Raw genomic sequence first — 13,347 nt, forward strand, 5'->3', positions numbered from 1 at the left:
TTATTATGATTGTCACCCCATTCATTCTATCTCTATCCACTGGCACCTCATTTATTCTATTCTATCTATAATTAAGTTTACTTTTCAACACCCTCTCTTAAACTTAATTTTGTGACTCCAAGTAGATTCCGCAACTTTGATGAAATCCTCAAACTTCAGTGGCTTGGTAAAGATGTCAGCAACTTGATCTTTAGTCTTCACATAGACTAGCTCCACATCTTTATTCTTCACATTTCACGAATAGAATGAAAGCGAACATCAATATTGATACGGTTGGTAATGGAGGGGCCCATGAGGAAAGGGTTAGAAAAGTCAAGGCTATATGGCGGTCAAAAGTCAAGAGGACGTGGTGGTCAATAGTCAAGGTGATGTGGCAGTCAATGGTCAGGCTGACGGGGCGGTTAAAGGCAAGCAGGTGTGATAGTCAGAGGTCAGGTAGGCTGGTCGATCAAGGGGGCAAAGCAGCCAGAAGACGAGGAAAGACGTCAAGCGGAACACAAGTCACGGGTCGACATCGGCAAGGCTGTTTAGGGGAAGTCCGATCTATAGGCCTGCGATTCAAAGAACTGGAAGTATAGGCCAATGGGTCGGAAGCGGCAGAGCTGATCAGAAGCAGCCCAAGCTACAGACCTGCGGTTGAGGGCCATGAAGTACAAAGCGCAGGATACAAGTCGGCATCGGCAGGGCTGTCCCGAGGAAGTCCGATCTATAGGCCTGTGATTCAAAGAACTGGAAGTATAGGCCAATGGGTCGGAAGCGGCAGAGCTGATCAGAAGCAGCCCAAGCTACAGACCTGCGGTTGAGGGCCATGAAGTACAAAGCGCAGGATACAAGTCGGCATCGACAGGGCTGTTTAGGGGAAGTCCGATCTATAGGCCTGCGATTCAAAGAACTGGAAGTATAGGCCAATGGGTCGGAAGCGGCAGAGCTGATCAGAAGCAGCCCAAGCTACAGACCTGCGGTTGAGGGCCATGAAGTACAAAGCGCAGGATACAAGTTGGCATCGGCAGGGCTGTTTAGGGGAAGTCCGATCTATAGGCCTGCGATTCAAAGAACTGGAAGTACAGGCCAATGGGTCGGAAGCGGCAGAGCTGATCAGAAGCGGCCCAAGCTACAGACCTGCGGTTGAGGGCCAGGAAATACAGAGCGCAGGATGCAGGTTGAGGATCAGCGTAGCTGTGTCTAGACAGCTAGGGCTGCAGGTCTGCGAGTTGGAGGCCCGGAAATGCGAACCACGGGTGCAGGCCGATGCAGGACACAATGGATCGGAAGAGCTAAGTAGCACGGGTGCGAAGAATCTCAACGGTCCGCCGAAGAGAGTCATTACATATCAACACTGCGGGCGAAAGCGGAGATTCCTAAAACGAAAAGATGCCCTCATAACCAGTAGTATCCTGCCAGCTGTCCCCCACTACAAGACAAAATCCATGTACGAAGGCAGAGGTTCCAAGATAGAAAGATGCTTGCACAACAAATGGTAGTACGACAGGTGTCCGGAAGGAGGCGACAAAGCCCAGCGTCTAACGTTTTTTCTGACAGGATGACAGGTTCCAAAAGGAGGAGGCATAAAAGGCGAGAAATCCCTCGTATGCGGGTACGCGCACACACTCCCTCGTCACTGTTTTCCACAACTATTTTTTCTTCTTCTTCTCTCTGTTCTTTCTGGGGAAAAAGGACCTGACTTGAGCGTCGGAGGACCTGATCCGGGGACTTTTTCCCTGGGTTTCGGTCTCTAACGTGAAGGGGGAGATTGTCTGAGTGTGCGCAGGGTCCTGCGGCAGCGTCAGCCACCCGTGGGAGCCGAGTCATCTTCTACGACCTTCCGTCAACCATCGGGACACCTCGACTAGCCTCCGTCCGACTCAGCCTCCAGACGGGATCAAATTTGGCGCCGTCTGTGGGAACACAACAACCTGTTCCGGAGCGTGAAGATAGAGGACTCTGGTCGAAGCTCTAGCAGGAGGATCAACATAACCATGACCGCGGGGGAGTACAAGCTCTTCAAGGAGGTTAGAAAGCAAGTCGCCTCTGAAAAGCAAGGGACAGTTTCGCGGCCCCGTCTAGCACCTGAAACGTCCAAAGAACCGGCTCCTGCTTCTGACAGGGGCTCGAAGAGGAAGCAGCAGGAAGAACCCCCCTGTGCCTCGTTCCGGGAGCCTCGCCGCAACTATCATCGAGCCAAACCCCGTGAGCATAGTCCGAAGAAGGAGGAGCCGTCGACATCGGTAGCGGAAAGCTCTTTACATCTTGTTGGAGTGTATACTGAAAGCCTAAGCTTTTGTAAACATTTGTTTTGAATAAAGAATCACATTTGGTCAAATTATCTACATTTGTTTGTAGTTGTTCATATAATTTATATTGTAGATAACATAGTATATGGTGTCACATGCAGAAGATAATGTTATCAGTACCTTATAAATTATAAACAGTTGCTCACGACTAAAATGGAAAGGAACAAACCATTAGAAGGTCGTAGTGTAATTAGGTATTAGTTTATCTTGACTATATAATTACACTAGTACACTCAGAGTGTATTGAGTAGGACCATTTGAGGTCGTTTCTTTTATACTGACTTTATAAAGGAACAAAGACCTCAGTTATTATGGAAGTGTGTGCTCTTAATCCTAATATAATAACAAACACATATATTTGATATTTATTTCTTTAATTTATCAATGGATGAGATTTAGTTCGATGAATCAATAAACCCGATAAGTTGGGAAATGGTATCACTTATAGTGTGTGTTGTTGATTATAGAAGGAAACTGTGTCCTAGAGATACTATGTTGATAATGTCCCCAAGAGGAGCTCATAAGGATTGTCATGTTAAACCCTGCAGGTGGACTTAGTCCGACATGACGATAAGGTTGAGTGGTACTACTCTTGGACTTAGATATTAATTAAATGAGTTGTCAGTAACTCACCTAATTAATGGACATTTGATATCTTAAACACAGGGAGACTAACACACTCATAATAAGAAGGAGCCCAAAAATGTAATTTGGGATTGGTGCGGTAGTTCAATGATAGTTCTCTAGTGGAATGAATTATCATTGATAAAATTAAGTTGTGTGTTCGGGGCGAACACGGGATGCTTAATTTTATCGGGAGACCAAAACCAATTCCTCCTCTTGGTCCCTATCGTAGCCTCTTATTTGTAGAGTTCTATACCCACCTATACCCACCTTCTATACCTACCCAATAGGGGCCGGCCAAGCTAGCTTGGGAAACAAGCTAGGGCCGGCCTAGGTATAAGATTGGGTGGCCGGCCCTAGCTTGAACCCAAGCTAGTGGGGCCGGCCAAAATAAATTAAAAGAATTTTAATTTTAATTTTTATTATGTGGAAGAAATAATTTATTAAAGAGAATTAAAATTAAATTATCTCTCTTGTAAAATTTACAAAAGATTAAAGGAAGAGATTAGATCTCTTTCCTTATTTGTAGATTGGTGAGATATTTTATTTTCTCTTTAAAAATTATTCACATGTTGATAAAATTAAAATTATAGAAATTTCTTTTATTAACCATGTAGAGATTTTTAAAGAGAAATTTTAATTTTAAAATTTCCGGAAACAAATTAGGAAGTTTTAATTGTTGATTGAAACTTGTCCAATTTGTTCTCCAATGATGTGGCCGGCCAATGTAGATTTAATTGGGAAATTTTATTTTATTTTTCTCAATTAAATCATGTCAAGGAAATTGAGGAAATTTTATTGTAATTAAATTTCCTAATTTGCCTAGGCCAAGGAATATAAAAGAAGGGATGAGGGTGCCTTCATGAGACACAACATCTATTATTTCTCTCCCTCTTTTGTTCCTTGGTGTGGTCGGCCATCCTCTCCCTCTCTTCCTCTTGTGGTGGCCGAATCTCCCTCTTCTATTGGAGCTCTTGTGGTGGCCGGATACTACTCGGAGAAGAAGAAGAAGAAGGAGAGAAAGCTAGCATCTCTTGGAGCTTGGTTAGTGTTTTAATTTTCTTCCTTGGTGAAGCTTTTCCTTTGTGGCCGAACCTAGCTAGGAGGAGAAGGTGGTTAGTGGTTTCTCATCTCGGAAGATCGTTGCCCACACAACGTCTGAGGTTAGAAGAGGAATACGGTAGAAGATCAAGAGGTTTTTCTACAAGGTATAACTAGTAATTTTTCTTTCCGCATCATGCTAGTTATTTATGGAAATAATACCAAATACAAGAGGCTTACGTTCTAGAATTTCGAATATGTTTTTCGATGTTGTGTTCTTTTGTTTTTTCTTTTCCTTGTGATTTGATTGTTCTCTTTGGTTAACCTAAAGTTATTTTAGGAAATTAAATATTAGATTTCTATAAAAGGTTTTGTCTAGTCGGTGGTGGTTGCTCCCATATCCAAGAAGGTCATGTGCCTCGCCACGTCAGTACTGGGAACCAATTATGGAAATTAATATTTAATGGAATTAATAACTTAAGGAGACTTGGGTCGAACGTGTTAAGTTCCGCAGGAGATCCAAGTCAAAACCTAAAAGAACAAATAGATTAAGTTTTGGATCAAACGTGTTAAGTTCCGCAGGCGATCCAAAATTTAATTTAAAAGAACACATGGTAGCTAGGAAAAGGTTCAGACCTTTGTACAAAATTTTTGTACAATGGAACCTATAGGTTTTCTGAGTAGCAACCAACACATCCACCTCGGGATTCCGGAAGGGGAAAAGCTATAATCCCTGCCGGAGATCTGCCTGAAGATCCGGATGACAAGGTACCATTCTCGGCTCATATCCTGAGGGAAAGCCTGCCCAAAGGGCATCGAGCCCCAAACATTAGAGAATACGATGGGAGTAAGGACCCGGAAGAGCACCTGAGGAAGTTTAAGAACGCGGCTATCTTGTATCAATACAGTGACGCTGTCAAATGCCGAGTGTTCCTACACACCCTGTCCGGGTCGGCACAAAAGTGGTTTGATGGATTGCCCCCAGAGTCCATCAATCGCTTCGTGGATTTCAAAATGGCCTTCCTACGCCGTTTCGCCAGTAGTCGTAAGTATCAAAAAACCGACCACTGTCTTTTTGCTCTCAAGCAGGATTCGACTGAGCCCTTGCGAAGCTACATCAACCGGTTCAGTTAGGTGGCCAACGACGTCCCCTCCGCCACCTCAGAAATATTGATGAGCGCCTTCTCCCACGGATTGCGAGAAGGGGAATTCTTTAGGGACCTTATCAAAAAACCCCGCCCGAAGCTTCGACGATATGGTGGAGAAAGCTTCTTGCTACATCAAGGTGGAAGAAGCGCAGGCCGCTAGGCGGAAAGCCGAGAAGACGGTGGCTCCGGGCAACCGACCTGAAAGGATAGCACCGCAGCCAGCTCAGCCCTTCCAGCGCGTTCAACCCAGGCCTGCCCCCAGCCCGCTCAGGGAGTCAGGCCAGCTCCGTGAGTCGCCGCCGTACACGCGCCCAGGCCTGGACCAAGGGGGGCACCATATTGCACATATCATCGGTCCAGGACGCACGATCTCAGTAACTGCTTCCAATTCGCCCGTGACTCCAGGCGAGCTGCGGACAGGGCTTGCCTCCCCCGGCGTTGGCGCCCCAAATACAGAGAATGGAGGAAGAACGGGCTGCAGCTGGGCGTGCTCGGCAGACCCGGTCCGACCTAGCCGGCCCATCTAACCAAGCTGGCCTCGGGGAAGACCGAAGGGATGCCGGAGAATTGGAGAACCGGGGCAACATTGCTGTGCGAGAGATCGGTATGATCTCAGGAGGGCCCACTGACGGGGACTCAGGCCGAGCCCGCAAGTCGCACGTTCGGCGGTTGTATGTGGGAGCCGTGGGATGCAGCCACGAGCAGGCCTCCGGCCTTGTTATTAGCTTTGGGCCTCAAGACCTGGAGGGTCTGGAACTGCCCCACGACGACGCCCTCATAATCAAGGCCGTTATTGCTAACAACAGAGTGGCTTGGGTCTTTGTGGATACCGGGAGCTCGGTCAACATTTTATTCAGAGCTGCGTTCGAGGAGATGCAGATCGACGCCGCGGAGCTCCAACCTGTAACCACTTCCTTGTATGGGTTTACAGGTAATGAAGTCAAACCCATGGGTCATATCAAGCTGGCCATTTCCATGGGCACTGAGTCATTGGTGTGCACCCGGAGGAGCACCTTCATCGTGGTGGATTCACCTTCCTCCTATAACGTCATCCTGGGAAGGCCAGCCCTGCATGAGTTCCGAGCTGCCGTCTCCACCTATCATCAAAAGATCAAATTCCCGGTTGGCGAGCAGGTCGGAGAAGTAAAGGGAGAGCAGAGGATGTCTCGAAGCTGCTACATCGATATGGTCCGGGTGGAGGCGCGCAAGAGCCGGCGGACTCAGGATGGCGGTGTACATGCCATCCAGGAGGAGCCTCTGCCTATTGCTGAGGAGCCTGTCTCCTGTGAAGATATTCAGTTGCATCCTGACAGAGCTGAGAGCATCACCCGCATTGCTAGTGACCTGTCGCCGGAGCTGATACAATGCCTGATCCGCAACAGAGACGTCTTTGCTTGGTCCCCGGAAGAACTTCCAGGGGTCAAACCAGAAGTAGCTGAGCACAAGCTGCATACTATACCCGAGGCCAAGCCAGTCAAGCAGAAGAAGAGAAACTTCTCCGCCGACCAAAATAAGATTATCCGGGCTGAAGTGGATCAGCTCAGGAAGGCAGGACATGTTCGAGAGGTGCAATTCCCATCCTGGCTTTCCAACGTTGTATTGGTGAAGAAGCCCAACAACAAGTGGAGGGTGTGCATAGACTTTCGCGACCTCAACAAAGCCACCCCCAAAGATTGTTACCCACTCCCGCGGATCGATCAGGTGGTGGATTCAACTGCTGGCTGTGAAAGGATATGCTTGATGGACGCTTATCAGGGATACCACCAGATACCCCTGGCTAAGGAGGATCAGGAGAAGGTTAGTTTCTTAACAGCTGATGGTACTTTCTGCTATACTGTCATGCCGTTTGGGCTCAGGAACGCTGGAGCTACCTACCAAAGGATGATGGATAAGGTTTTTCGGGGTCAGATCGGGAGGAACGTAGAAGTCTATTTTGATGACATCCTGATCAAGTCCCCCCTGGCGTCCAATCTGATAAAAGATGTAGAGGAAACCTGTGGGACTCTGAGGCAATATGGGGTAAAGCTGAATCCTTTGAAATGTCTGTTCGGGGCCAAAGGAGAGAAGTTTCTGGGCTACTTGGTGACCGAACGAGGGATAGAGGCCAACCCTGAGAAGGTGCAAGCACTTCGGAACATGCAGATCCCTCAGAATCTGAAGGAAACGCAGAAGCTAGTCGGCAGGATAACAGCACTGTCCCGATTCATCTCCAGATCTGCAGATAGAGCGGCGCCCTTCTTCAAAGTGCTCAGGAAAGCGGCCAAGTTTCAGTGGACGGAAGAATGCACACAGGCCTTTGGGGAGCTAAAGCAGTACCTGGAGTCCTTACCATCACTGTTCAAGCCTGTTGTGGGAGAGCCCCTTTAGGTCTACTTGTCAGCTACCCCCGAGGCCGTGGGGGCCGTGCTGGTTAAGGAGCAAGACAATGTACAACGGCCAGTGTATTTTTTCAGTCATCTATTGAAGGGGGCTGAGTCTTGGTACACGGCCTTGGAAAAGTTGGTTTACGGACTTGTTCTTGTTGGTTGCTACTCGGAAAACCTATAGGTTCCACTGTACAAAAATTTTGTACAAAGGTCTGAACCTTTTCCTAGCTACCATGCGTTCTTTTAAATTAAATTTTGGATCGCCTGCGGAACTTAACATGTTTGATCCAAAACTTAATCTATTTGTTCTTTTAGGTTTTGACTTGGATCTCCTGCGGAACTTAACACGTTCGACCCAAGTCTCCTTAAGTTATTAATTCCATTAAATATTAATTTCCATAAAAGGTTCCCAGTACTGACGTGGCGAGGCACATGGCCTTCTTGGATATGGGAGCAACCACCACCGACTAGACAAAACCTTTAATAGAAAGCTAATATTTAATTTCCTAAAATAACTTTAGGTTAACCAAAGAGAACAATCAAATCACAAGGAAAAGAAAGAAACAAAAGAACACAACATCGAAAAACATATTCGAAATACTAGAACGTAAGCCTCTTGTATTTGGTATTATTTCCATAAATAACTAGCATGATGCGGAAAAGGAAAAACTACTAGTTATACCTTCTAGAAAGACCTCTTGATCTTCTACCGTATTCCTCTTCTAACCTCGGACGTTGTGTGGGCAACGATCTACTAAGATGAGAAACCACCAACCACCTCCTTCTCCTCCAAGCAAGGTTCGGCCACAAAGGAAAACTTCACCAAGGAGAAAAACCAAAATACTAACCAAGCTCCAAGAGATGCTAGCTTCCTCTCCTTCTTCTTCTTCTTCTCCTAGTAGTATCCGGCCACCACAAGAGCTCCAAGGGAGAGGGAGAGGTTCGGCCACCACAAGAGGAAGAGAAGGAGATGATGGCCGGCCACACCAAGAAACAAAAGAGGGAGAGAAATAATAGATGTTGTGTCTCATGAAGTCACCCTCACCCCTTCTTTTATATTCTTTGGCCTAGGCAAATTAGGAAATTTAATTACAATAAAATTTCCTTAATTTTCCTTAACATGAATTAATTGAGAAAAATAAAATAAAATTTCCCAATCAACTTGTAATGGCCGGCCACAATCAAAAGGAGCAAATTAGGAGAGTTTCAATCAACAAATTAAAACTTCCTAATTTGTTTCCGGAAATTTTAAAAAATAAAATTTCTCTTTAAAAATCTCTTCATGGTTAATAAAAGGAAATTTCTATAATTTTAATTTTATTAACATGTGAATAATTTTAAAGAGAAAATAAAACATCTCTCCAATCTACAAATAAGGAAAGAGATCTAATCTCTTTCTTTAATCTTTTGTAGATCTTTTACAAGAGAGATATTTTAATTTTAATTCTCTTTAAATTATATCTTCCACATAATAATAAAAATTAAAATTAAATTTTTTTTTTAATTTAATTTGGCCGGCCCCCACTAGCTTGGGTTCAAGCTAGGGCCGACCATATACCTAGGCCGGCCCTAGCTTGTTTCCCAAGCTAGCTTGGCCGACCCCTATTGGGTGGGTATAGAAGGTGGGTATAGAACTCTATAAATAAGAGGCTACGATAGGGACCGAGAGGAGGAATTGGTTTTGGTCTCCCGATAAAATTAAGCATCCCGTGTTCGCCCCGAACACACAACTTAATTTTATCAATGATAATTCATTCCACTAGAGAACTATCATTGAACTACCGCACCAATCCCAAATTACATTTTTGGGCTCCTTCTTATTATGAGCGTGTTAGTCTCCCTGTGTTTAAGATATCGAATGTCCACTAATTAAGTGAGTTACTGACAACTCATTTAATTAATATCTAAATCCAAGAGTAGTACCACTCAACCTTATCGTCATGTCGGACTAAGTCCACCTGCAGGGTTTAACATGACAATCCTTATGAGCTCCTCTTGGGGACATTGATAACCATGATTTTACTATACTATTCTCATTCACACAATCATGGTTTGATATAGTTTTCATATATAGAATCCACATTTACACTACATTTTTATACTTTGTATCAATTTTGGACCTAATTGCAAATTAGTCTATTTTCATGGTATTTGATGCTAATATTTGCTTATTATTTTGTAGGCATCAAAAGGGTCATGGACCCGATCAGATCAGGCTGCATTTGGGCTCAAATCAAGGGCTAAACAAGAAGATCAAGCCTCGGAGCATTATAGGCCGTTCATCCAAGATTGAGTAGATCTGAGCCATCCGTTGAAGATCTGGCCGATCCAACTTAAAGGGGAGCAGATCTGAGCCATTTATGAAGATCCAGAAGTTTTGATCCAGATCTGAGTTCATCCAGCCATTGATCCAGCCTGATTAATCTGGACCGTTCATTGAAGACTGGGCTGATCTGGACCATCCAGTGATGATCTGATCGATCCGACCTACAGGAGAGTAGATCCAGACCCTAGATCAACATCAGTACATTCAGATCGGATTTTGGATGACTTTCCACCGTTGATCTAGCCCAAATGAATCTCAGCCGTTGGATCTGAACTGAGGAGGTTTAAAAACCTGCGTGAGAAGCTACAGTAGCTGGGCTCGGCGTGATTTCCGCTACAGTGTCATCGTCTTCTTCCTTGCGGCGGCCGAGTTCCCATTCCACGTTCCAGATCCGAGAGCTTGGTTTCTTCGACGACGAAGATCATCAGCTGCCGGCGTTCATCTTCCGGTGATCAGAGAGCTTGAGGGAGGTTTCCCGAATGGCGATTTGGGTTCTGTTTCATCGCCGCGATTCCGATTGTGGAGGTCTCCCAATCGGCGATCTTCGCATCCACCAGAGCTGAAGGGAGGTTTCTCAGATGCTACTGGATCTTTTCCGATCTCCATTCCGCAGCCAAACTGTGTTGAATTGGCCATTCGATCTGGTTTGCAACTTCACAGGACCTGGGCTCTGTTTCTTCGGCCGATGAGGTTTCCAGATGGATGGAGCTTGAACGGAGGTTTCCGTGAGCTGTGAGTGCCCTATGGAAATAGCTGGAAGTTTGTTTGATTGTTGTTGAATGCTTATAGGGGTTCCGAGAGCATTTCTGTTGGTTTTACAGCAGATTGGAGGAGTTTTTGCTACGGGATCCGGATTGAGGAATGCTTAGGGTTTAGATTTATTTGTTTTGTCTTTGAATTGTTGATGTTCATGTTCAGATCCTCAGATCTGATCCATTACTTTGCTATTTTAATTTGTTTGAGTTTTTCTTATGCAATTCTGTTTTGATTTTCTTTGTTGCAAAAACCCAGTTCTTATTTCTGATTCGAATTCTAATTCCTTGAGATTTTTTGGCAATCCAAATCTTGTTCAGTTACTAACTTAGTTTGCAACTTATTTCTAGTTTTTAAGTCATGTTTTGGTTTCAACAAGTTAGAGTTTAGTTTCAATTCTTGAGTTTAGTTTCATTATAAATTCTGTTAACCTTGTTGATTGTGGAGTGAATTCAAGATTTGGTGATCAAGTAAGTGTTGAATTTGATTGTGATAGAGAATGGATTGTTATTTTCGGTTCTTGTAACTTTGATGAGAATTTGAGTTGAGTTATGGCTACTAAGAGTGTCAATGTTAAATACTTGAAGGCTCTATTTCTGTGAACTTGAATGGAAGGGAATTCAATTGATTTATTTGATGAGCTGATACTTAAGAATTTGAGTTTAATTGTTGTTAATTTGATGAGGAGAAGTTTAATCATGTTGAGGTGAGAATGGACATTCTTTGATCTATTTGTGATTGTGTAAGGATTCAGTTTGAAGTGTTAATTAAATGAAAAGTTAAATTGATCTTGTTGATGTAGGAATTTGATTGGAACTAATTGTAGGATACACACACATTAACTAGTTAACCTTGGAAAAATACGACTTGGGACTCCTTACTACACGCATTTTCTTTAGCTTAAATGGGTTCCAATCTTTATTAATTTGGAGCGCCTTGTGACATGCAAAAAGGCCAACACCAAATTTTGGCGCCGTTGCCGGGGAACTAACTAGTAGTGTGTGTTTATTTTAGATTGTGTATTGATTGATTTTATTTGTTAGCATGTTGATTGATTTGATTGCTTATTTCTCTTTTGAATTTTCATGTTGGGTTGTTCTTGAATTATTAATTGCTTTTACTGTTCCTATTTTCATGAGATTGAAACTTTATGTTCTAGAATCTTCTAACATTGATTTGTAGTGTTGTTTTGTAAGAACAGGAGATTTCTTTAGCATGGATCCATATTTTCAGAATTTTGGAGGTGGAATAGAGAGTTATCAGTGTTTTCAGCCCGAGTATGAAAGTGCACAAGGACCATTGGTTGAGCCATATCCTACCTACCAGAGTTCATATGGATTTCAAGAAGTTTCAACAAATTTTATCCCACAACCTTTTCAACAAAACGAACCTCAGATGGATGAATCAACATGGAAACTCAGAGAGATGATGCAACAAATGATCGAACATCAAGAGCAACAATTTTCAAGGATTCAAAACATACAGATTCAATTAGATCAAATTGCATCATCTACTAATCAGCCGCAAGCACAAAACTCCAGTGGAGAGATGGAAAGTAGCGATTCTGTCAGGCCTGACCCTACTTCCATTAATTCACATGATTTTTCTAATATTTTTTGTGATGATTATGTAATTATGCAAATTTCTGATCCTAATGATTTTGTTGTTGAAGATGTTGTTAGTGAATCAGGTTCTGAATATGTTGTTGAAGATTATTTAAGTGTAGGGGAATGCTTACTGGAAGCATTACCTCAAGAATCACCAAGAGTTGAAGATGTAAGTGTAGGGACTTGTGCTATGGAGCCAAGCACCCAAGAATCACTACATGAGGATGAACATTCACAAGAACAAGAGCTTGAGCCGTATAATGATGAAAAGGAGGTAACAATCACCACTCTAGGTACCTTTCAACATGAAAAGGTGAGTTTTTCTTATGATTTATCAGAAAATTTCATTGAGGTACCAATTGTTGACTTTATTAGATGTGATTCATTTCTTGATACATATTTTACTCACACTAATATTCTCCTATTTTCTTTTTACCCCACATGTGTGTGGGAGTTGTTTTCTTTGATTGATGTTGTAGGAGAACATAAGCTTCCGGAGTGGATGCTTACACTGAACCGCCTCAGACCTCCAGAAAAAGCTTTGAAGGGAAAAATGAAGAATAAAAAGAAATTGATTGCAACCACGATTACTCAACTTCCGGGGTGGATTCTTTTGTTAGATCTTCTTCGACCACCGGAATGAAAGGGGAGTTGGTTCTAATTTAGCTTTATCTTGCATTTTAATTCATGCTTAGTTAATAAATTCTTACTTTATACGTTCCTCTAGTTTTATACCTTGCATTTGCACTTTGTTTTTACACTTTGCATTTTATTTTGCATTTTACTTTCATACTTTGCATTTAGTTAGTACATAGCATTTTCATTTTGAATAAAAGTCTTCATGGAAATTTTCTAAGTAATGCTTTTAAGATGGTAAAAGCTTCTTAAATTTAATCATCAATTTTAGGTCATTGGACATGATTGGATATTCTACTTACATGATATTGGTTAAAATGGTAGTGGATTCCAATTTGATTGATTAAGTTTGTTTGCATAAAAAATACCTAGAGAGGACCACTTTAAGCCTATACGCTATTTTATTTTTGTGTGGCTTGCACTCATAGCAAATTAAACTCTAGAACTTGCTTTGCTTCTTTTCAAAGTCACAATAGCATATGTATGCATGAAATGAAGGATATTTGTCATTTTCATTTTATCATAAATTCTAATTCCTTTCTCCACAATTTTCTT

The sequence above is a fragment of the Zingiber officinale genome, chromosome 9B (genome assembly GCF_018446385.1).
Source record: "Zingiber officinale cultivar Zhangliang chromosome 9B, Zo_v1.1, whole genome shotgun sequence".
In the NCBI taxonomy this organism is placed as follows: domain Eukaryota; kingdom Viridiplantae; phylum Streptophyta; class Magnoliopsida; order Zingiberales; family Zingiberaceae; genus Zingiber; species Zingiber officinale.